The sequence below is a fragment of the Heteronotia binoei genome, chromosome 2 (assembly GCF_032191835.1).
Source record: "Heteronotia binoei isolate CCM8104 ecotype False Entrance Well chromosome 2, APGP_CSIRO_Hbin_v1, whole genome shotgun sequence".
Lineage (NCBI taxonomy): Eukaryota > Metazoa > Chordata > Lepidosauria > Squamata > Gekkonidae > Heteronotia > Heteronotia binoei.
This window is the reverse complement of record NC_083224.1, coordinates 107,593,578-107,619,000: the sequence shown is the minus strand read 5'-3', so window position 1 is coordinate 107,619,000 and position 25,423 is coordinate 107,593,578. Positions and strand designations below refer to the sequence as shown.

At 44.9% G+C, this 25,423-nt stretch overlaps 1 protein-coding gene across 4 annotated transcripts in view; it reads left to right on the top strand.

The window, feature by feature from the left end:
- The window catches only part of BEND5 (BEN domain containing 5), a 98,429-nt gene that overhangs the window by 20,293 nt on the left and 52,713 nt on the right, over nucleotides 1–25,423 (top strand). The gene's annotated exons all lie outside the window — the stretch shown is intronic.

Here is a 25,423-nt window from a genome sequence, read left to right as displayed (position 1 = left end):
AGTATAACCAACTTATTCTAAAGTCAGTTTGGTGCAGTGGTTAAGTGTGCAGACTCCTATCTGGGAGAACCAGGTTTGATTCCCCACTCCTCCACTTGCAGCTGCTGGAATTGCCTTGGGTTACTCATAGCTAACTCAGGAGTTGTCCTTGAAAGGGCAGCTGCTGTGAGAGCCCTCTCAGCCCTACCCACCTCACAGGGTGTCTGTTGTGAGGGGAGAAGATATAGGAGATTGTAAACCGCTCTGAGTCTCTGATTTAGAGAGAAGGGCGGGGTATAAATCTGCAGTCTTTTTCTTCTTCTTAATGTGTTCATTAGAGTACTTCCTACGTCTACCTGAGTCTGTGCTGGGAATGAGAGTAGCTCAGTGCTTGACAGTTCCTATACTTGCAGCTGTCCTGTACTATCCTGATCACATGCCATATAACTGGCTATCCATCTGATAGCAATACTTTCTCTTATGGCCAATATGGGAAACAGCACTTGTCATGATCCTGGGCCTAGTGAGGCCTGCAGGCCCCAGGAAAGCCTGCTTTGGAGTTACTGGGAAAAGCCTACATCTCCCAGGATCCCCTCTGATTGGGTAGTGAGGGCTTTGGAGGGAAACAGGCCCAGAGAGGGGGTGAGGCCTGGGAAGAGAATATAAAGGCCAAACCCAGGAAGTGGGTGTTCTTTTCCTAGGAGGCAGAGCTGAGGAAGAGCTGCTGCCAGGGAGAGACCCTCACCCTGTGAGGAAGGGTAAGTAGGCTAGGTCTGACTGAGATAGGGTTGCCAATCCCCAGGTGGGGGCAGGGGATCCCCCGATTTGGAGGCCCTCCCCCCGCTTCAGGGTCGTCAGAAAGCGGGAGGGGGGGGAGGGAAATGTCTGCTGGGAACTCTGTTATTCCATATGGAGATTTATTCCCATAAAACATCATGAAGAATTGGTCCGCAGGTATCTGGGGCTCTGGGTGGGCTGTTTTTTGGGTTAGAGGCACCAAATTTTCAGTAGAGCATCTAGTGCCTCTCCTCAAAATACCCACAAAGTTTCAAAAAGATTGGACCAGGGGGTCCAATTCTATGAGCCCCAAAAGAAGGTGCCCCTATCCTTCATTATTTCCTATGGAAGGAAGGAATTAAAAAGGTGTGCGGTCCCTTTAAATGTGATGGCCAGAATTCCCTTTGAAGTTCAATTATGCTTGTCACAGCCTTGATATTGGCTCCACCCCCAATGTCTCCTGGCTCCACCCCAAAGTCTCCTGGCTCCACCCCCAAAGTCCCCAGATATTTCTTGAATTGGACTTGGCAACCCTAGACTGAGACAGTAGGGACAGTAAGTTCAGGCGCATTAGGGCATTTGTTTTTTTTCCCCTTCACCCTTTTCCTGTTTTATGCACCTTGGTTGTTATATTGCACTGACCTTAAAATAAACCTTTTTTCTGTTGTTAACTCTGCCTGGTCCTCATGCCCATTATTTGGCCTAAGCTAAGGGAGGCCTGGAAGGGCTTGGAAAGGTACTCTGGACCTTCTCAAGGGAGACCCTTAACCCAGAGTGGTGGCAGCAGTTGGTAAGACCCCCCTTGAATCGTGACATGGTGGCTTCAGTGGTGGAGTGGACTAGTTTTGGTCCCTGGTGAGGCAGAGTGCCATTTCGCCTTGATAGGTTTTTTTTTTTTGCTGCTGGCTTAAGGAAGCCACATTTTCTGAAGGTGCTGGCAAGACCAAGTAAGGTCTAGTAAAGGTGGTAAAAGGGTGTTTTGTGTATTTTCTAGCTCTTGGGTCAACTGGACAGTGAAGCTAGATAGTTAATGTATGCTCCTCTGGTCTGGGAAAGAGAAGCCAGAAGACACACCTGTCCCTAGAACAAAGATCCAAACAGGGGCTGTTGGTCTGATGTCTGAGGAGAAAACCCCAGAAAGAGAGAAGGCAGTCCCGAGTGAAGAGGCCTTGCGGCTTCAACTGCAGCTTAAGCAGGCAGACCTTGAGAGAGCCAGACTTGAGGTAGAATTAGAGAAAGCAAGGATGTTCAAAGAGGAAAATGCAGCCAGAATGGAGCTGGAAAGAGAGAATATAAAGCTGGCCCATGAGCTTGAACTGGCAAAAATTGAAAAAGGGGCTACTTCCTCCAGATGTTGCTGTGCAAGGGGATAGACGAAAGTACCCTTTATTTAAGGAAGGGGAGGACATTGAGGCATTCTTGCAAAACTTTGAGCAAGTTTGCATGGACTACAAGCTTCCTCCAGAAGTGTATATGGAGAAGTTGAGACCCCAGCTAAGTGGGATTCTGGCTTCAGTGTCTGGGCAGATGGAAGGTGAAGAGAGGTCAGACTACAAGCTGTTTATACAGAGAGTGCGTGAGAGGGTGGGGTTCTCCAAAGAAGAAGCCCGCAAGAGGTTCAATGAAGTGAAACCTGAACCCAAGGAAATCCTACCCACAGTTGATGTATAGGCTGGGGAAGGCCTATGACCTTTGACTTGAAGTAGCTGACGCTAAGATTCTAGATGATGTAAAGGCTTTAATGTGCATTGACCGGTTCTTGACTCTTATTCCTGAGCACATTAGACGCCCACTGATTGACAAGAGTCCTTCCACCATCAAAGAAGCTGGACAGTGGGCAGACCACCTGGCTGAAGCTTATGGAGGGTGGAGACCCAGCACCAGTCGTGATTGGTGCCCAAAGGAAAGCCCAAAGCTCCCTCCTGACTCTGGTGCCAAGGAGCAGTTTGAAGTGAAAGAAGAACTGTCCCAGCAACAGCCTCCTAGTTCTACAGGTGCTGGTGTGAAGCTGCCAGCAGGAGATCGGAAGAACAAGTTGGGGCATATACAGAGTCAGTGCCCAAAGTCTACCACTACTGTGGCATTCCATATGATGCCAGTGGGCCCTGGACCCACTTCTTCTGAACCGGACCCTGAGTGTATTCCTCAGCATCACCACATGGAAGTGACTGTGGATGGGCATGGTGTGATAGCTTGGCGAGACACTGCTTCCCTTTTGACTTCTGTCCATCATTCTCTTGTGGACCCGAAGTATTTCCTCAAGGTGAAGGAAGGAAAGTACTGCGCATCAACGAAGCTGAAGGAGTTATCCTTCCAATGGCCAGGATACCTATCCATTATGAGGGCTGGACTGGAACATGTGTGTGAAAACACGCCTGTGTCACTGTGTGTGAAAACACGCCTGTGTCTATGTTTATAGGGGAGGATTTGGCGGAACATGTACTTAGAAGGCAGAAGAAAGCGACTGAACCCGAATACTCTCCCAAATTGGACTGAAAGAGGAGAGAAAAGCTGCAGATTGGAAATATTTACAGAGACAGGGTTCTAAGGAACCAGAACAGATGAGAAAACTGTTTGTAGGTGGCCTGAGCTTTCAGACTACTAATGACAGTTTGAGGGAACACTTCGAAACCTAGGGAACACTCACTGACTATGTGGTAGTGAGAGATACACAGACAAAACGTTCCTGTGGGTTTGAGTTTGTGACCTATTCTTGCCAGGCTGCACTGGCAGCTGCACCACATAAGGTGGGTGGTGGGACTCAAGTGAGCAGTTCCAAGGAAAGGTTCTGTGAAGCCTGATGCCCACTTCACAAGAGGAAGAAGATGCAAACTGCTACTGCAGAGAAATCATGGATGCAGTTCAAGCCGCTTCATGGGTTCTGGAAGCTGGAGGGAGGTGGCTGCAGGCAGCCAAACTCACCAACCCTAAGCTCCTGAGTTAGAGACTGTTCTTGTATCGTGTATAATTGGGTCCTATTGCTATTTGAGTGTATTAATGTTTTATGGTTCGTTTTCCAAGGCAACCCCATTTGGGGTAGACCTCACCCTTTTGGAGAGACCTTCACCCTTTTACTGTTTTATGCACCTTGGTTGTTATATTGCACTGACCTTAAAATAAACCTTTTTTCTGTTGTTAACTCTGCCTGGTCCTCACACCCATTATTTGGCCTAAGCTAAGGGAGGCCTGGAAGGGCTTGGGAGGGTACTCTGGGCCTACTCAAGGGAGACCCTTAACCCAAAGTGGTGGCAGCAATTGGTAAGACCTCCCTGAGTCGTGACAGTACTCATCCTATTAATTCATGCTGCTGTACTTAGTAAGTTGCTGTTTTGTGGCATTAGTATTGAGTTTGAATCTTAGGAAATGATGCTAGGTAACAGCTTTTTTGTATGGATAATCTTCTCTGTATTATGTCTTTCTGTATGGAGTCTTTGACAAAACATAAAACTGCCAAACCCCACTCATTCTCTTCTAACAACAGAAGAGTCCTTCCACCATCAGAAACGTGACAAACTCTCATTTGGTGACATTGGGCCAATCACTCTCCTCTAGTCTAACTTACCTAAAAGGTCTGTAGCAAAGATAGAACATGGGAACAGAGAGGGAAGCTCTTGGGTGGAATAGTGTGATAAAAAAATCAAATCAAATAATAAAAAAATATGCATACTGTTTTCCCCTCTCATTGCAGACCCTCACTTTGTCCCTTGTACTGTTATTTATGTTTTGCTGACCCCTGGAACAAAATTTGTATTGTTTGGGTCTCCCCAGTTCTCATCCAGTACTCTATCATATACATTCTCACATTTGTGGTAGTCTCAGCTTAATTTGTTCCTTGAAAATTCATGCACAATAGTAACGACCATCTATAGTTTGTGTTAGTGGTTACATTCATGCCTATATCTTGCAGGTCTTCATCCCTCCACATGTTCTTTGAGAAACCTACCTGAACTAAACTACTTTTATATTTTCATTACCAGAAAGTGGCTTTTTATGCTGGATTGTGACATATCCATATATTTTAATAGCTTTTGAACAGCCAGCTAGCTTCTTAGTGGCACTTATTAACATTCTTTATGATAACAGGATACAGATATGTGCCAAAGCTGAAAGTAGTCTGTTTATACTGCTTCAAGTTTAGCCATGCTTAATGAATTGTGTCTATAAGCTCACCAAATGTTGAAGGTTCATGCCATCAAAGATTTACACCATTTTCAGGGGGGGGGGGGGGGAAGGCAGTGTTTTGGTGTGGGTTGAACCATAGGACATTATCTGAAGCAGGGGCATCAAACATGCAGGTCATGGGCTACATCCAGCCCTCACAGGGCTCAAATCTGGCCTCTGAGAACGTTTGGCTGGGTGGATGGATTCTTTTGACAAGTGCCGTGTACATTGAGGAAATTATTTTGTCTTATTCTGAAAAGTTGGTTAAAAAAAAAGATTGGATTTATCTGGCTCCTATCTGGATGTATTTTCTTTCAAAAAAAGTCTGATTAGGAATTAGAACACTTGGATTGATCCTTATATCTTGGAGAGTGGAGTTATTTCAGATTCCAAATGATTGGCACACATTGGTAATGAGGCAGGAAAACTAGCTCTCAGTTCAGTCCAGAAGGATGCATTCTCTTGAGTTTTATTATCCAGTCAAGGTGTGTTTTGATTTTGAACCTTTGTTTAGTTTTTTTAAATAACTTGATTACATATAATTGATGACATTCTGTTCTAATTTTGACTTGTGGTTGGTTGCTGTCTTCTTTATATTATTCTGACATAGGTAATGGTGGAGAATTTTACCACTGTTTTCTGTAATAAGTTTTCCTAAGGACTCTCTAAATTTGTTTTTTTGTACAAACATGGTTACATACAGTCACAACAGGACTGCAAGGATATTTGGATATCAGGTTCAACTTTATAACTTTAAAAATACTGCATGCTGAAGTTTGTGCAGGAATGGGGGGACAGAACAGGAAGGAAGGGATGACTGGTAGTAGCAAGCCATGAGACATACCAGTAGAGGGGGTCAGATCTATTCTTGTAATGGTACAGGGATTTCCTCACTTGCCCACTCCCATTTCTAAACTACAGGCAGGTTTATTGACTCAGTCAATGTAATGGATGATGGCCAACAAATATGTATTCACTGATATGACTCATTGCATTAAAAATGAATAAATGAAAAAAAAACCTCAAACTACATGCAACTGGAGGCATGTATTAGCAAAAAAGACCATTATTTTTATGATCTCAAAATATTAATTGGACTTGTCTATTGCAGTGATTCAGGATTTCTGACTTTTGGAGGCTGTATGTTATCGTATATATTCTTCTATGCTGCTTTTACACTGGTTATCACACACAACCCTGTCCAATGACTTTGGCCAATAACTAGGTTTGCCATAGGGTTGCCCATCCCCAGTTGGAGGATCCCCCATTATGGAGCCCTTCCTCCTGCTTCAGAGCTATCCGAAAGTGGGAGAGGGGAATGGCCACTGGTCAGTACCAGTCCCCATAGAGTATAATGGAGAATTGATTGGTGGGTATCTGAGGCACTGGGGAGGCTATTTTTGAGGTAGAGGCACCAAATTTTCAGCATAGTTGCTAGTGCCTCTCTTCAAACTCCCCCCCGCCCAAGTTTCAAAAAGATTGGATGAGGGGGGTTTCCAATTCTATGAGCCCTAAAGAAGGTGTCCCCATCCTTCATTATTTCCAGTGGAGGAAAGGGTTTCAAAAGGAATATGGTCCCTTTAAATGCAATGGCTAGCTCCCCTGAAATTCGCTTTGGGGTTCAGTTCTGCTTCTTCCCTCCCCTCTCCTGGAGCCTCCTGTTCAGTCCCCCACCAGCTTGTCAACCTATCCTGGAAAGCCTCGTTTGTTAATTTCCAGGTGGAGGCTGGAGATCTCCTAGGATTGCAACTTTTCCCCAGGTGACAGTGACTGGAACAAATAGCTGCTTTGGATGATGAATTCTGTGACATTATGAACCATTGAAATCCCTCCCCTTCCTAAACCCTGCCTGCCTCAGACTCCACTCCCCAAATCTCCAAGTATTTCCCAACCTGGAGCTGGCAACCCCACCAATAACTTTTCATTCATTCAGAGGCAGCAGAAAGTTCAGTGTTTCAGATTCTCTTTCTGAGTGATATGTATGTTTAAAATTCACCAAAATGTACTGTAAATGTCCTGTATAGGGAATGTTTTTAATGTATTTGTTACATTTGGGCATTTTGGACATTTGATTTCCAACTAATATCTTGTATCAATGCTTCTGTATTTTTGATGTTTTGATTATGGCCAGTGTTGAACAAAGAGCTGGGACACCAAATTTCCTTTCTCATATGAAACCTTCTGAGTGACCTTGGCCCAGTGACTCTCAGGCTCTAAGGATAAAAATGATGGAGGGAAGAGAAGCACTGTCACCAGTATTATTTGTTTAGTACATTTTTACTCTGCAGAGCAGAGTAAAAATTCGCAAAATCAATAATACTGATGATAGACAGAATTTGAAATAAAACAGTTGCTTTGAAGACTAGTATAAAAATGTACTCATCCGTGAACTCATCCATAACCATCATTAATAGCTCGTATAAAAATATATACCAGTTTTCAGTGCTGGTTTTTTCTTAAAGAATATAACATTTGACCACTCTGAAACTTAAAGCAACATTGATGTGCTACTCCTGTAAGTACTGAGAATTATTGTCAGATTGTATGGATCCCTCCTGTCCATTATCTGGTTGTGTTAGAAATTGAAATAAACTTCAACAATGTTGTAGCTTGGTATATACTGTTTCTCTAAAATGCTGCCACAAAGACAACATCATTTCCCTCTGTAAATATACGGAGTTGTCATTGTTTTAAAATAAATTCAAAACACTTTGCTCCACATCTACTTTGCATGGAGTTTAAATGGCATGCCTGTCTGTAAGGAACTGTGAGGGCTATTATTGCTAGGCCAAGAGGAGGGAACCAGAAACATTTTGTCCCTGGCTCCATGGAGACATGACTGATTATTTCACAGTACGTGATAGCAGGCTAAGAGCAGAAGGTATTGATATATAATATGCAGCTGATGGGCTAAAACTTTGAGCTGCGTACAAATTAGATACAAGTGAAATCTGAAAAAAAATCACAGTTCTTACACGTCTTTATGTTGTCGTCTGCATTTTGTGCATGATACTTCCAATCAATTTGAGCCGTCTGGGTAAAGGAAACATAACTTGTCAGTTATAGACACACTTAAACTCAAAGAGTGTGAAAGGTATTGTACATATGTAACTTTAAATGCATCCCAACAGGGGTCGTTTTGTAGAAAAATAGGTTGCGGAGCTCATTAGCATATGCCACCCCCAACCAAAAGCAACTTGATGCAAGAAAGGAGAGCCCTGGGCGAGCGAGATCTGCTTGGGCTTCTAGCCAGCTCAAGCAGGCCTTGCTCACCTGGGGCTCTCCTGGGCTACCACCCCCCCCAATCAAAAGGCCAGCAAGCCACCCACCACCCAAAATCACATAAGAAGTGGAGAAAGGGTGCCACGGGCTTCTCCAGGGGTTAATGAGAGCTGCTGGGGGTGTGGCAAAGCCCCTGGTGGCTGGCTGGCTGCCCGCTTTCCTAATCTAGGGATTGTTATGCAGCTGCACCTACTATTCAATGGACAAGGTAGGTGGGGAAGAGGAGGTAGAACCCTCAGAAATGTTCAGGAGCTGGACTCTTGTGAGCTCCAGCTGAATCTGAGGCCTACATCCCAATAAGAACTGATTGTAGGAAATTTTGCTGATAATTTTGATGTTCAATCAAGAAAAAGCAGATCCCCTTCTGATGTAAACTACAATTTCTCATTAACATAATATGAAGTGAAGAAAAGCATGTAGGATACCTACAGTATCGAGAAGGTTGTGAAATTAAAATTAAAATAAAACCAGATTTTTTAAAAAAATAGAATATCTGCAGTACAGAACACAAGTTTTACTCAGTAAGTTTAGATTTATTAACAAAGGCAGATTACATTTGTGTGTGGTGGTTATGACCCAGGACCCAAATGAAATAAATCCAATATGGGGATTGGTCCTTAATTTGAAACATGAAGCTTCTTTCTTAAACTGGGTGGATATTACTTTTTTATTTAGAATATTTATATACTGCTTCAGAGTCCTGCTCTAAGCTGCTTACAATTAAATACACGTATTGATCCCAGGGAAGTATTGCTGTAGGCTTGGAGTTCTGCAAGAATAGTATTTGCATGTTATTGGAAACAGACATTGCCTGGGAAATTAGAATCATTCTTGATGTGGGAATTGTTATCAATAGTTAAACTAACAACAATTCAAAATTCTGAGAATATTTTAGATGATAAAAATTGGCAACATTCTGATATTTAAAATAACCCTTTTGCTGTTAGAAATGAATGGGTAATAAAAGAATATGTACATTCTCTTTCTTCATTTGTTTTTAATTTCTGAATGGGATGTGTTGTTTGCTCTTTAAACTGGTTCTGACAATGTATTCTTGCACATTGATTTTTTTTAAAAAAAAGTATTAAAAACATGGGGCTGTTTTTAACATAAAAAACCCATACATGCTGAGGTTCAGGATATTTTAAAAATTGATTTTGCTATGAAACCAGAGACTGTGTTGTTTGGAATTTTGCCAAACAGCAAAAGAACATTACATGCACTGTTTAGATATATGCTAACTGCAGCCAGAGTAGTAATTGACAACTAAATGGAAAGCAGAGGAATTACCTACTATTGAAAACTGGAAAGGTAAAAATAACAGAATATGCTGTAATGGCCAAACTAACAAATTCTGTAAACAAAAGACCAATCAAGAAATATGAAAGGAAATGGGAAACCTATTATGCCTATTACATATATAGTTGAAGAATAAGTAATAAATTTTATTTTTATTGATTCTGAGCAGTATGAAGTCATTGAAATGCCGTTTTTCTTCTGATTTTGATATATCTTCAGGTTAGAGTTTATTTATTTTATTACTTTAGTTTTCTATCCTGCCCTCTCTGCAAGCGGACTCAGGGTGGCTAACAATCAGTTAAAAACACGTTAAGGTTACAATTTAAAAACAAAATTTAACAATTAAAATAGATTCATGCTGCTAATTGATTCATATAATCAATATAATTAGTAGTGCATGTTGTAATATCTTACATATAATTAGTTTAAAATATAGGCACAGAGTGGTAAGCTGCATTACTGCAGTCCAAGCTCTGCTCATGACCTGAGTTCAATACCAGCAGAAGCCGAGTTCAGGTAGCCAGCTCAAGGTTGCTTCAGTCTTCCATCCTTCTGAGATTGGTAAAATGAGTACCCAGTTTGCTGGAGGTTAAGTGTAGATGACTGGGAAACTTGCCATTGCAACAAAAAACTCTACCAAGAAAATGCCATGATGTGTTGTCACCGTATGGGTCGGTAATGACTTGATGCTTGCACAGGGGATTACCTTTACCTTTTGAAATATCTTTAAAATGCACCACTTGCCTTTTTTGACTACTTTCAAATTGTTCAAGAATTAATATATTTTTAAGATAACTCCAAGTATTCAATATTTAAATAATTTCCTTGTATCAAGCCAAATAATTTCCTTATATCAAGAAGAAGAAGATATTGGATTTATATCCCGCCCTCCACTCCGAAGAGTCTTAGAGCGGCTCACAATCTCCTTTACCTTCCTCCCCCACAACAGACACCCTGTGAGGTCAAACCAATAAATTTATATAGTTTATCAAACATCCCTTGATCTAATAGCAAGTTCAATCAAGATTGAGAAAGAAAATAATTCTAGACATTATGAATATGCTGTATATTTGAACTATATATTTTAAATGTTATATGTTTATCATATGTTGGATAGTCCTTGTAATATGTATTCAAAATTCTTTTTTTCTAAACCTTTTGTCCTCTTTACCCTTTTCTTTTCTGTATCTCTATTACTACTCCATTCAGATAAGAGCAAGATGTTCCATTGGTGCAAGGTGCATTCTGTCAGTGGTGAAACCACTTGAGTCAATGGAATGTGCCTTACACTAATGGAATACATTGGCTTCAATGGAATCAAGTGGTAAGATATACATACCATAGAATTGCAGTGAAGGAAATAAAAAAGAAGGCAAATCTAGCTACTAATGCATAACCCTGTTTATAAAATATGATGTAGGTTATATCTTTCATAGCTATAGAAGCAAAATGCAGTAGGTTTATCCCGTTTTCATTTTGCTTCTCTTTCTGACTTCCCTTCCTGGCAGGATATGGAACATTTAATTCAGAGAGCATAGCTTCAACTAATTTCAGACTTAATAAAAGTTTTGGTTGAAGTTGGATGCAAAACTGATGCAAGGCACATTACTTTCTGTAGGAAAGGTTCACTGTTTTTAGGAGATAGAGATATGCAACATCCATAATGTTTGGGGGTTTTTTACATTTACAAAATCCATATACATTAAACCAAATAGAATAACAGAACTGAGTATATACAACTTAGCTACAGTATCATAAACCCAAAGGACCAAATGCCTTTAGCTTTATCTAAAAACAACATCTATCACATAATTATATATATTTCAAAACATTCTGTGACATTTCTCTGTGGCCTGATTACATTCCAATAAATAATAAACAACTGTAAAGATGTAATAAATTTTTCTTGCATATTTTTTCCTATCCAAAATCTGCTTAATTGCTGTTACCATGTTAGTCAACATAATAAGCCAAGTTTTGTGTTATCCACACTACAGGCCTAGGAAGTACATAATTTTTCCAGTATTGTGCCAAGATCATTCAGGCAGCTACTAATGGGTTCTTAACTAGATTTCTAATTCCTGGTTTCAGCCATCTAGAGAGAAGCCCTAAAAGGGCAATTTTGGGGTCATATGATTTCCCCCCCTTTATAATATCCTTTGTAAAGTTTTAAATACATTCTACTGATATTCTTTTGCCATAGAACATTGCCACCATATATGAAAAAAGGAGCCCGTTTTAATATTCTACGTGCAATGTCCTTTAGAAGGAGCTTTTCATTTCTTTTTACAAATCTGTCTGAAGTTAAATACCCTCTGCACATTATATTTACTATATTTTCTTTTACATTAATGTTTTTTAGCAACATGTCAAGGTGTCGTTATGCAGACTATATCATTCCTCTTCCTTATGAGATATTAATAAAATCTTCAGGTGTTATAGATCAAGGAATTCTCATCTGCTGTTATTAGTAACCCATTTATAGTAGACAGTAGTGGTCTACAGTTTTTCTGGTTCATTCAGAATAATTCCAAAGCCTTTTAAAGATAGATTTGTAACTGGTAGTTATGAAGCTTTTAATCAGAAAATGCTGATATCATGAAAGATGTGCCCCACCTGTCTTTTCTATTGCTTCTGTATATACAAGGATTCCTTGTTTTTTAAAAAATAAATAAATAAAGCAATTTTATTAACCCTGACTCTATCCAGGGCTTGAACATTCCATGTGCAAACTTTATCTAATAATACTGGCATACACACTTAGCTCTTTAAACCAAAGTATAACGTGTTTCTTCTAGGTTTATGCTAAAGCCAAATAGATACCATTTTCCTTACCATCTTAACAAGTTCATTTATCTCTCCATACCCAGACTGAAATAGGTGTTTCAATACCCAGTTCTTCAATTTGCCAAACCTTCTAAATTAATAAGAAATTGCAACTAATTTAAAGGCGCATTAATATTTTTTAGTACTAGATGCTGCCAATCCACCATTTTGTCAAACTTGATGCAATTATTTTTAATTTCATCTGAGGATTTTTGTTGTCTCCAATAAATATATTACGCAAATGGAGGAGTCTGAATTATAGAAAACAGAAGTTGGTTCACCATCAAAGGAAGGGCCATAAACAAATAGAATTCCAGGTAGAATCTTCATTTTTAGGATGGCTGTGCATTCTAGCCAGGAATGGTATGACAACTAGCTCAGATCTTTCCCTTCTTTACATATTATGGTAAGAATAGCCAGTGTCCATGATTTAGAAGGTAGCACAGCCTCTAATGTATGTGAACATTGCCCCCCCAGGCGGAATAACGAGGCAGACACAAGGTTGGGTTAAAGGGCCACTTTTATTAACTCAAAACGGCAAGGGCAAAACATGGGGACAGGTCAAGCCAGGGGTCAACAGGACCACCTCCATGACCTGAAACTGGGCGAGCCCCCAAAGCCCCGGGTGTGAGCCAACTCAACGGCTCAGACCCGGCCGGCCCGGCACCTTTATCACCGCTCACTTGAGCTCCGCCATCCCCACAGACAGCAGCCTGGGATGCGGACGCTCACACGTGCCGGGATCATCGGACTCCCTGGAGCCAACCTTGGGCCGTACAGCTTGCGGCTCCCCAGGACAGTCAGCACCAAATGGCGCGATGCTACGGGAGCTCACCAATCCCCAAAACATAATGCCAACCACAAACTGCCAAGGACAGCGCCAAGCCTCTGCTTAGGCCGCTGAACCCCCAAACTATAAAACGCGCAGCAGCCCTTGCCGTAAGTCAGACAAAAACAACTCATTGCCCTTCTCTGACAAGTGTACCCCGTCACTCCGGTATAGCTCTGGCAAACTAGATAGAATCAAAGGATGGGGTACATACTCCCCAAGCCCGCCGAGCAGGGCCTTGCGCACCGCCCGGTTGGCTTTTATTCTGGCGCGCTCCAGACCTTCAGGGTCCCACGCCGTCCGCCAAACTCGGCGCGGCAACATGGCAGACCACAAAAGCAGGACGCCCGGCCACCGCCTCCTTATCAATGCCAAATCCTCCTGGGCCTGAATGGAAAGGGCCCTCCCCTTAATCAGACCCAAGTCGTTCTCCCCCAGGTGGATTACAATAATCTGCGGAGGAGGGCCAACCCGCTCCTTGAATAGCAAAGGCAGAAGCCCAGGCCACCTCATTCCCCGGCGGCCAAGCCAGGTGATTACCGCTCTGTCACTAAGGCCCAGCTGTGAGCCGATCGACGTCCGACGGGCCTGGTGTGCCGCCCAAAAGACAATGCTGTGGCCGCATATAAGGATCCTCCTCCTCTCATCGCCGGCCACAGCCCCTAGAAGAGAAAAACTATTAGAACTGAAACCATGCAACACATAACTTTTTTCAGCCCAAGTTAAACAGTATTACGGGGGAAGCCAGAGAAAAAACCGGCCCTATGGCCTCAAAGGCCTAACATAAGCTCGATAGGCCCCTGACTTCCACCGCCCGACCCGACGGATATCATCCCCCTCGTATCCAAGCGCTGCGGCTGTAGAAGCCGCACCGATTCTAAAAGAATGGGTACCAAATTTTTGGCCACCAAGGCCCAAACGTTGCAATGCACGGCTGGTGACGGCCCAAAATTGGTACTTAGTCAAGGGAGCCCCGTCGGCATGGCGAAAAAGAGGGCCATCCGATCTGCCGCGCAACTCAAGGTAAAGTTTCATTGCCGCGACCGGACATAACTCCACTTCCGAACAAGACCCAATCTGAACGGTGCAGCCATGCTGCTTCTGGTCGGTCTTGGAACGGCGAACTCTAAACTCCACCCGGTCGCTGGATAACGAAACATCCCTGAACTGCAGGGCCCTTGCAGAACCATCGTTACGTGAAAGGGTGACCAACTCGGAGACCCTGAAGGCCCCGAAAAAGGCAGTCAATGAGGCGCCATGAAAGAGTGCCTCCTCATAAGCTGACCCGCAAACCTGAGCCCAAGAAGCACGAAGCCCGCGCAGGATGGACGGCGAAATGGGCTGCCGTCCATCAGCCCTAGGACCGGCTTCCCGGGACCAACCCTCAAGTACCTTCTGAATGCGAAAGTCCTTAGTAACATCGCGGTGCCCTCTGGCCTTACTGATAAAGGCAAGGGCTGCCATCTGGCCTCGAATGGACCTAACTGACAAACCTCGGTGTTTCTGATGCACACAGAATTGCAACAGCTGGTCGACAGGAATCGGCCACACATCCTGTAATCCTACCCCCCTTCTAAACGACAAAAACTGGCTAGCCGCCCGGTCATACGACCTTTTAGTGCTTGGCGCTATGGCCAGCTGTATCGCCCGGCTCACTTCTTCCTTCCAATCTGCCATAACTCTGCCGGGATGCGCTCGGGCAACAGGTCGGCCTCCGGGGCTAATTGACGGAAACGGTCCATCTGTTGGCGAGACAGAGCGTCCGCCACCCCGTTACAAATGCCAGGAACGTGCTTAGCCAAAAACAGTATATTTAACTCTAAACAACGCAAGGTAAATGCCCTAACAAGGCGCATAACAGCCGGAGACTTCGAGGTTAATCTATTGACAACATGGACCACAGCCATGTTGTCACACCAGAAGTGAACCGTGCAATTGGCCAGGGTGTCGCCCCAAAGAAACACGGCAACAACAATAGGAAAAAACTCCAGGAAGGTAAGGTTCCGACACAGCTCGGTGCCCAACCAGTCCTGTGGCCAATGCTCGGCACACCAGTGCCCCCTGAAATAGACCCCAAAGCCAATGGAACCGGCGGCGTCAGAAACTATCTGCAACTCAGCTTCGAGCTGCATGTCTCTGCGCCAAAAGGAAATGCCATTAAAATCCTGCAGAAATGACTCCCATACTGCCAGGTCCTCACGCATCTCTCTAGTGACTCGGGTAAAATGATGGGGCAAACGCAGATCAACCATACCATCGCAAAAGTGCCGTAAAAAGGCCCTGCCTGGAGCCACCACTTTACAAGCAAAATTCAAGTGGCCAACAAGCTGCTGTAACTCCAATAAGGTGACCTTGCGTTTGACCAAAACTGCCCGAATCCGAACTAATAGACTAAGGCGTTTTTCCTCGGGCAGCCTGGAGAACTGGCGCACCGTGTCGAGCTCGATGCCCAGAAAAGTCAGAACCGTGGCCGGACCCTCGGTCTTCTCAGGAGCCAATGGTACCCCTAGCTCCTTGGCCAGATCCTCAAAAGCCTTCAACAAGAACAAACACTGGCCCGCCCCCGCGGGGCCCACAAAGAGAAAATCGTCCAAATAATGAACGGTATCCCGGATTCCCGTCCTAAACTGCAAGGCCCATTCCAAAAAGGAACTAAAACACTCAAACGCCGAACAAGAAACTGAACACCCCATAGGAAGGGCCCTGTCAACATAATAACTCCCTTCAAAGGCAAAGCCCAGTAGATCAAAGTCGCCAGGGTGAACAGGGAGGAGGCGAAAGGCCGATTTTATATCGCACTTTGCCAGCTCCGCACCGGGCCCACACCGTCGTACTATCTGAACCGCCCGATCAAATGAAGTGTATTTAACAGAGCACAATTCCGAAGGGATGGCATCATTCACCGATCGCCCCCTGGGGTAAGAAAGATGGTGAATCAACCGGTATTCACCTGCTACTTTCTTAGGTACAACTCCCAGGGGGGACACGCGCAAATTCGGCAGGGGAGGAGACTTAAACGGGCCTAACACGCGGCCCTCCGCGCATTCCTTACTAATCTTTTTTCTGACAATACTCTCCAAACCCTTAACTGAACGCAAATTGGAGGAAAAAACTGGAGTACGAGGGCCCTCGTATGGGATTCTGAATCCCACAGAGAACCCCTCAGCAAGGTAACGTGCGTCCTCCCGACGAGGGTAACATTCCAACAACCGCCTAAGAGCCCTCAGACGAATGGGGCTGGGGCCCTTTTGGAGGGTGTTGCCCGGCCCCGCCACCTGGCCGCTTGACGGGCCAGCGCTGCTTAGATCTGGTGCAAGCCGTGAAGGCGTGAGGGCCCGCGCAAACCGGGCACTCATGTTTGTATTTACAGGCCTTCCTGGAGCACGCCCCTTGGGAGGTGAACTCCCAGCAAAGCAGCCGTGGTTGAACCGGCTGCCCCGCGGTTACGCGGGCACCAGAAAAGGATGTTGCTGATGACTTCTGCACCAAATGACCACTGTCGGATCGCTCCCCCACATTCGGTTTAGCAGGCGCCATGAGTTGCAGCCAGAGCTGCTGATTAATTTGATTCCATTGCAGGAAAGGATTAACAGCCGCGCGCATGCGGAACTGCTCATCATACTGGAGCCACGCCCCGCCAGCAAAGTCGTTGTAAGCACGATATATAATATCGCAATACTGAAACAAAGGGGCTGCTCTCCAAGGCTGGGCCCTAGCAATGACGCCCGCATAAATGAGAAACCCGGGCAACCAATTTGCCCACGTTCTGTCCACCTTACGACGCTTGAGCTTCTCTTTATCCTTCTCGTCAAGCTCATCCTTCGGTTTTTTCTCAAGTTCTCTATACAACAGGCTGAATACATCTACGTATTCGCCTTTCAAGATTTTTTCCCTGGTCGCAACGGTGAGGTGGTCACCCAAAGGCATAGCCGGGTCACCAAACGGCACAGCATGAAAATCCAACGAACCATAAGGGATAGGTGGGTGAGAAGGAAAGCCCCAAAGGGGGCCCTGTAGCCCGGGCCAAGGTAAGGACGTTGACTGGGCTTGTTGCCATCCCCAAGGTGGCACACATGCTGCCGGCCCCTGGCCGCCTAAGCCAAGACTGCCTACAAAACCCTCACTTCCTGGCGCCGCCCCCCATATAAGGCCAGAAGTACCAGGCGCGGGCACGGCTGAAGCAGCACCCACCTGAGGCAGAGAGCTGGGACCCAAATGACCCCCGACAGGTGGCGCAGCCCCCAAATAAGTAGCCGCTGCACCTTGGGCCCCACCCAACGGCCTGGAGACTGAAGCTACATTGGGACCCAAGGGGCCCCACGGCCATGCCGTTCCCTGCTGCGGCGTGGGAAACTTACCTTCCCCAACAGGGGGCATCACCACCACGGCGTCGGGCTCCTCGCTCTGCTCGTCTTCGTGCAGGCCTCCCTCCTTGGACACACCACTGGTTCCTTCAGCTTCCTGTAACACAGAAAGGCGAGCCAGCACCTCCTTCTGAAAGGAGATGGTGGCCGCTCTGCCGGATCCTAACAAGCCTGAGGCCCTACGAGAAGGGCCCGCCACGCCCCTTGCTTCCTCCAAGGCTGCTAGTTGGGACATGATGGCTTGCCTTGTTTGCGCCTCATCACCCTCTTCCAGCGGGGGTGCCTCAGGGGTGGGCCTCTTGGCCGGTCGCTTAGCGGGCTGTTTGCCCTTTTTATTGCCCTGTCCCTTCCTAGGGGCCATGGTTATGAATCTCTTCAATGTATGTTGTAGATTACCCACTGACTCCCACTGGCCGAGCAACCCGTCCAATGGCACCAGGCCTCCAGAAATTATGGTCAGGGGGAAGAAACCTGGACCCAACACCTTGGCAGAGCTGCCAGCAAGAGACCAGCTAAGGACTCCGGCTCAAACCACCCACAACAAGGACTGCTGACCCACAAGCCCCTTATAAAGCCACTAGGCTGTGGCTAGAATGATAGAGGGGGGGGGGGCGTCAGCAAACGCCCAAACAATCCCTCAAACACAACAAGGGAAATGAACGAGGCCCCCGCGGCTCCGCTCGCGCACCCCCGCACCCTCACAAGGCTGGGCAATAAGGAACGCTACAAAAGCCCTTCGCCCCAGCAAAACAGCACGCGGCGCGGCCGCCGCCAGAGCCAACGGCCCGGCGGACGGCTCCCGGCCTCGCAAGGCCTAAAAACAACGAGGGAGGGGAGGGAGGGAAAGATCCAGTAACGAACGCGCCGCTTGCAAGCCTCCGCCGCCGACCAGCAACCCGAACCCGGCCTCAACGACGCCTCGACGAACGGCTGCGTCACACAGACGCTCTTGCCGCACCGGCTCAGCCTCCCCTCAGGCCGCAACGCTCTCACAAGGCCCGCGACGACAACAGCCACGTAAGTGCCTGCCCGGGCCGAGAGCGATTTTCTACTGCGTTTGAGGGGGCGGGAGCAGCCTTTTAAGGCTGCTCCTCACCCCCTCCCATCCAGAAAATCCCATTGCCTCTCATCCGCGCGGGGAGGCAATGGGCGGCCCCCAGTCTCATCAGTCCTTGGACTGATCGGCTGGGAAGGGGCCGAATAATTTCTCCAGAAAAGGAGCCCATTTATTTGCAAATAATTTTTACAATTCATTCATCTGGACCAGTTTTCAATTTTTAATTTTTTAAATTATATATAGTATTTCTTTTGCTTTTTTTTTTTTTTTTAAAGAACTCTCCATATTCTTCTGAAGTATTTGGAATTGAGATGGACTGCAAGAAATTCTTTATCCATTCCAGTTTGGGCTTTTTCTTTTATCCATTCCAGTTTAGACTTCAAGCAGGGCTTTTTTTCTGGAAAAAGAGGTGCTGAAACTCTCAACAAAGCAATAAAGGAGAAACACACATGTGCCCCTCATGAACCTTTAAACATTTTTTGAGAATTTTGTTTCCACGAAAAGGTTTTGGAACTCCGTTGCACCCTGTTACCCCAGGATAAAAAGCCCCGACTTTAAGTGTTCCTTAGACTAAGATTAATCTTAAAGAAGTTTGTAATTTCTTTCTACAATTTCCCTGATATTGCTATTATGTAGCAGCATATTATCTATCTTCCAGTCTTTTCTGTTAGTTGAATGATTAAGTTTCAACCTTATCTGGGTGTATAATTTGACCAACTGCCATTTCACTAAGATTTTTTAGCATACTGGTGTAAAAAAAATGTTGGAATGAATTACATAGCTCAATAATCTTTCTGAGTTGAAAATTTATGGCTATATGCCTTTATTAAGATACACATATTCACCTAGCTTGTAAATATTTTTGGGATCCTATTATGAGAAGGCACTAGAGGATGGATCTTCAGACAAATCCATTACACCATTCATATATCTGACTAAAGTCATATTCCTTTCTACCCATTCAGTTATTTCTTTAATTTTTTTCCTTTAATTTAGCAACTTATTTGTTATTTGGTACACACACACACACACATCCTGAGCTAAAATTCTGTTCCATAATTTCCCCCTTTATAAAAGGTATCTTGCATCATAATCTGTTTTACCTCCTGATTATTTATTAAATGCAATAATTTCTCTCGTTTTATTCTTAGCTGCAGCATGATATACCTGCCACATAACATTTTTCATATTTCAGATGTGTTTCTTGTAGGCATGCTGTCTTTCTGTAATGTTTTATACATTCTTCTAATTTTAAATGGGATAGTTCAAGATAGATATGCTTCATTATTTTTTCCAAGGGTACGACTAATTCTACCTATACAACATTTGGAAGATACAAAGTCTCTTCTGATAGTCTCCTTCTCTTCTTCCCCCTCCAGCTGTGTTTCATGTAAAACTTCTACTGACACTTCCTCTTGTGTACCCAATGATTCCAGAAACTTATTTGCATCCATCAGAGATTGAACACATGGACATATGAAGAACACATGGACATATGAAGCTGCCTTATACTGAATCAGACCTTTGGTCCATCAAAGTCAGTATTGTCTTCTCAGACTGGCAGCGGCTCTCCAGGGTCTCAAGCTGAGGTTTTTCACACCTATTTGCCTGGACCCTTTTTTTGGAGATGCCAGGGATTGAACCTGGGACCTTCTGCTTCCCAAGCAGATGCTCTACCACTGAGCCACCGTCCCTCCCCTTAAAGATTAAATAATTGTTCCCTGTGTTGGACCATCTCTTTGTTAAAAACAGATTATTTTTCTGCTCCTAAAAGTAATATCCAAAATGTTTGAAAAAATCAGAACATTTTGATCTGAGACCTTATTGCTAATATTGGTATTTGCAAATTTAGCCAGGATATCCCTAGCTAGATTTTCTCTCTCTCTCTTAGCTACTTTATTATTGATTATAAAGGCTGTCTCAATTTTTACTTCTTCACTGAAATCTGAGTCCAGGCATCCTGTAAATCAGTAAGCTAGTTGTGCAAGTTAAAAGGTAAGAAGGACTCCTTTAAGCGGTGGAAAGCTAGTCGAAGTAAGATTAATAAAAAAGAACACAGGCTGTGGCAAATCAAACGCAAGACTGTGATCAGGCAGGCAAAAAGGGACTATGAGGAGCATATTGCAAAAAATATAAAGACAAACAATAATTTTTTTTCAAATATATTAGAAGCAGGAAACCAGCCAGAGAAGCAGTGGGGCCCTTGGATGCCCAAGGGGTAAAGGGATTACTGAAGGAGGATAGGAAAATGGCTGAGAAGCTGAATGCATTTTTTGCCTCAGTCTTCACTGTGGAAGACTGCTACCGCAACTACTTTTGGAAGGGGTGTTGAAAGACTTGAGTCAAATTGAGGTGACAAGAGAGGAGGTCCTACAACTGATAGATGAATTAAAAACTAATAAGTCACCAGGTCCGGATGGCATACATCCAAGAGTTCTGAAAGAACTCAAAGTTGAACTTGTGGATCTCCTGACAAAAATATGTAATCTTTCATTGAAATCTGCCTCCATTCCTGAGGACTGGAAGGTAGCAAATGTCACCCCCATCTTTAAAAAGGGTTCCAGAGGAGATCTGGGAAATTTCAGTCTGACTTCAATACTGGGAAAGTTGGTAGAAAGCATTATCAAGGACAGAATGAGTAGGCACATTGATGAACACAAATTATTGAGGAAGACTCAGCATGGGTTCTGTAAGGGAAGATCTTGCCTCACTAACCTGTTACAGTTCTTTGAGGGGGTGAACAAACATGTGGACAAAGGAGACCCAATAGATGTTGTTTGCCTTGACTTCCAGAAAGCTTTTGATAAAGTTCCTTATCAAATGCTCCTTAGTAAGCTCGAGAGTCATGGAGTAAAAGGACAGGTCCTCTTGCGGATCAAAAACTGGCTAATTAATAGGAAGCAGAGAGTGAGTATAAATGGGCAGTCTTCGCAGTGGGGGACGGTAAGCCGTGGGGTGCCGCAGGGCTCAGTACTGGGTCCCATGCTCTTAACTTGTTCATTAATGATCTGGAGTTGGGAGTAAGCAGTGAAGTGGCCAAGTTTCCAGATGACACTAAATTGTTCAGGGTGGTGAAAACCAGAGAGGATTGTGAGGCACTCCAAAGGGATCTGCTGAGGCTGGGTGAGTGGGCATCAACGTGGCAGATGAGGTTCAATGTGGCCAAGTGCAAAGTAATGCACATTGGGGCCAAGAATCGCAGCTACAAATACAAGTTGGGAGCGAGCAGTGAAGTGGCCAAGTTTGCAGATGACGCTAAATTGTTCAGGGTGGTGAGAACCAGAGAGGATTGTGAGGCACTCCAAAGGGATCTGTTGAGGCTGGGTGAATGGGCATCAACGTGGCAGATGAGGTTCAATGTGGCCAAGTGCAAAGTAATGCAAATTGGGGCCAGGAATCCCAGCTACAAATACAAATTGATGGGGTGTGAACTGGCAGAGACTGACCAAGAGAGAGGTCTTGGGGTCGTGGTAGATAACTCACTGAAAATGTCAAGACAGTGTGTGATTGCAATAAAAAAGGCCAATGCCATGCTGGGAATTATTAGGAAGGGAATTGGAAACAAATCGGCCAGTATCATAATGCCCCTGTATAAATCGATGGTGCGGTCTCATTTTGGAATACTGTGTGCAATTCTGGTCACCGCACCTCAAAAAGGATATTATAGCATTGGAAAAAGTGCAGAAAAGGGCAACTTGAATGATTAAAGGTTTGGAACACTTTCCCTATGAAGAAAGGTTAAAACGCTTGGGGCTCTTTAGCTTGGAGAAACGTCGACTGTGGGGTGACATGATAGAGGTTTACAAGATAATGTATGGGATGGAGAAAGTAGAGGAAGTACTTTTCTCCCTTTCTCACAATACAAGAACTCATGGGCATTCAATGAAATTGCTGAGCAGTCAGGTTAAAACAGATAAAAGGAAGTACTTCTTCACCCAAAGGGTGATTAACATGTGGAATTCATTGCCACAGGAGGTGGTGGTGGCTACAAGCATAGCCAGCTTTAAGAGGGGATTGGATAAAAATATGGAGCAGAGGTCCATCAGTGGCTATTAGCCACAGTATATATATGTGTGTGTGTGTCTATATGTATGTGTGTGTGTGCGTGTATATATGCACGCACACATATATTGGCCACTGTGTAACACAGAGTGTTGGACTGGAGGGCCATTGGCCTGATTCAACATGGCTTCTCTTATGTTCTTATGTCGTCTCTTTTCTAAACTGAAATATCCGAGACACTTCAACCTTTGCTCATAGGGAAAGTGCTGCAACCCCCTAGTCAATTTGGTTGTCCTCTTCTGCACTTTTCCAAGCCCTGAAATGGGGCTGCAACATATACAGTGCATTACAATATTGGCCATTTTATTCTCTGTTCCATTCCTAATAATCCCTAACATAGTGTTTGCCTTTTTCACTGCTGCAACGCACTGGGTTGACACTTTATTTATTTATTTATTTATTTATTCGATTTATATCCCGCCCTACCCCACCAAGGCGGGCTCAGGGCGGCTTACAATACAAAAAGCTAACAAAGATCAGTTTAAAATACATTAATAATTATACAATAAAATACATAAAATACATAAAACTCACATCAATATGCACTATGCTACCTTTTCCTTAAATCAATTCTTCAAGTATTCCAGTGTTTAAATACTCAGGCATCCCGATGTCAATTAATTGTATGCCAACCGGAAGAGGGCTGTTTTACAGGCCCTGCGGAACTGTTCAAGGTTCCGCAGGGCCCTCACCTCCTCCGGGAGCTGGTTCCACCAACAGGGGGTTGCAATCGAAAAGGCCCTGTCTCTGGTCGCTTTCAGATGGGCCTCCTTTGGCCCAGGGATTATCTGCTATGACCCCACGATCTTTTCCGTTCTCAGTCTCATCAAGTTCAGACCCTATTAGCCTATACTTGAAGCTGAGATTTGATACAATTTCTGAATTTCTTCTAACATAGGCATTTTCGTTCTGAAAGAAAGTCTTTTTCCTTTTTGTAATATCTTGTAGTCATTCTGCTTGGGTAGGGGGGGACCCATCTAATATCTTCTGGATTGGACATTTATTCCTTATGCCCCCTCCCTGAACTAATAGTCCTTAATGGATGCATAGAAAAGTTTTTCATTAAACCAAAGGGAGTTATAATATTCTTCTAATACCTTTGCAAGGAAGTTTTAAATATCAAAAGGTTAGATAATTAATATTATAAATAATTTCACCCATGCAAATACTCTGGTTTCTCTTCAGATCTAAATTGTCTACCCATAATTTAAGTAAGTAAGTAAGTAAAATTTTATTTGTATCCCGCCCTCCCCCGCCAAAGCAGGCTCAGGGCGGCTAACAGTATCCGTGAATAAACAATGCAGTAATATAACATTAAAAATAGCATATTAAAAGCGATCGATACTTAATTAAAACATTACTAAATCTAAATCTGACAGTAACATTGTTGTTTGACGCTATCCCTGTCAGTTGACCTAATAATAACAAGGTCCCTGAACCGGACCGTTTTGGCGTTTTCCTTTGTTACACACTTATAATTCAGCAATTCATAAACACCAGCTTGAAGAGGGTGGTCTTGCAGGCCCTGCAGAACTGATCAAGGCTCCACAGGGCCCGCACCTCCTCTGGGAGCTGATTCCAAAGATATGGGGCCGCGGTAGAAAAGGCGCGTACGTGGGTATTCTGAAGTTTAACTTCTTTTGGCCCAGGGATGGTCAATCTGTTTTTCCCTACTGACCTCAGTGCTGTCTGGGGCTCATACGGGGAGAGACGGTCCCTCAGGTAGGTCGGTCCTCGGCCATATAGGGCTTTAAAGGTAATGACCAGCACTTTGTACTGGACCCAGTATACAATCGGCAGCCATACTCTGGTTTCTCTTCAGATCGCATAAATCTTTCGCCTTTCATTCATACAATCGGCAGCCAGTGCAGTTCACGTAGCCCCGGCTGTATGTGCTCCCATCTTGGGAGACCTAGCAACAGCCTGGCCGCCGCATTCTGCACTAGCTGCAACCTCCGGGTCTGGCACAGAGGCAGCCCCATGTAGAGGGCGTTACAGTAGTCGAGCCTTGAGGTGACCGTCGCATGGATCACCGTTGCTAGGTCCTGATGCTCTAGGAAAGGGGCCAACTGCCTCGCCCGCCTCAGATGGAAAAATGCTGACTTGGCAGTGGCTGTTATCTGGGCCTCCATTGATAGTGAAGGCTCCAGTAAAACACCCAAGCTCTTTACCCATTGCGCCGCCTTCAGCGGGGCACTGTCAAAGGCCGGGAGAGATATTTCATTCCCCAGAGCGCCATGACCCACACAGAGAACATCTGTCTTCGCCAGGTTCAACTTCAGCCCACTCAGCCTAAGCCATGTTGCAACAGCCTATAAAGCCTGGTCCAGGTTTCCCGGGGTGGAGGCGGGCCGGCCGTCCATTAGCAGGTAGAGCTGGGTGTCATCTGCATATTGATGGCAACCCAGCCCAAACCTCCGGGCAATCTGGGCAAGGGGGCGCATATAGATGTTGAATAACATCAGGGAGAGAACTGCTCCCTGAGGCACCCCACAGTCTAGTGTGCGCCTCTGGGATCGCTCACCCCCAATCGCCACCCTTTGTCCCCGACCCATGAGGAAGGAGGAGAGCCATTGCAAGGCCAACCCCCTAACCCCTATGTCGGCAAGGCGATGGATCAGCAGCTGATGGTCGACTGTATCAAATGCAGCCGACAGATCTAGTAACATCAGCACCGCCACACCGCCTCGATCCAGTTGCCACTGGAGGTCATCTACCAAGGCGACCAGGACCGTCTCCGTCCCGTGGCCCGGCTGGAAACCAGACTGGCGCGGGTCTAGGACAGAA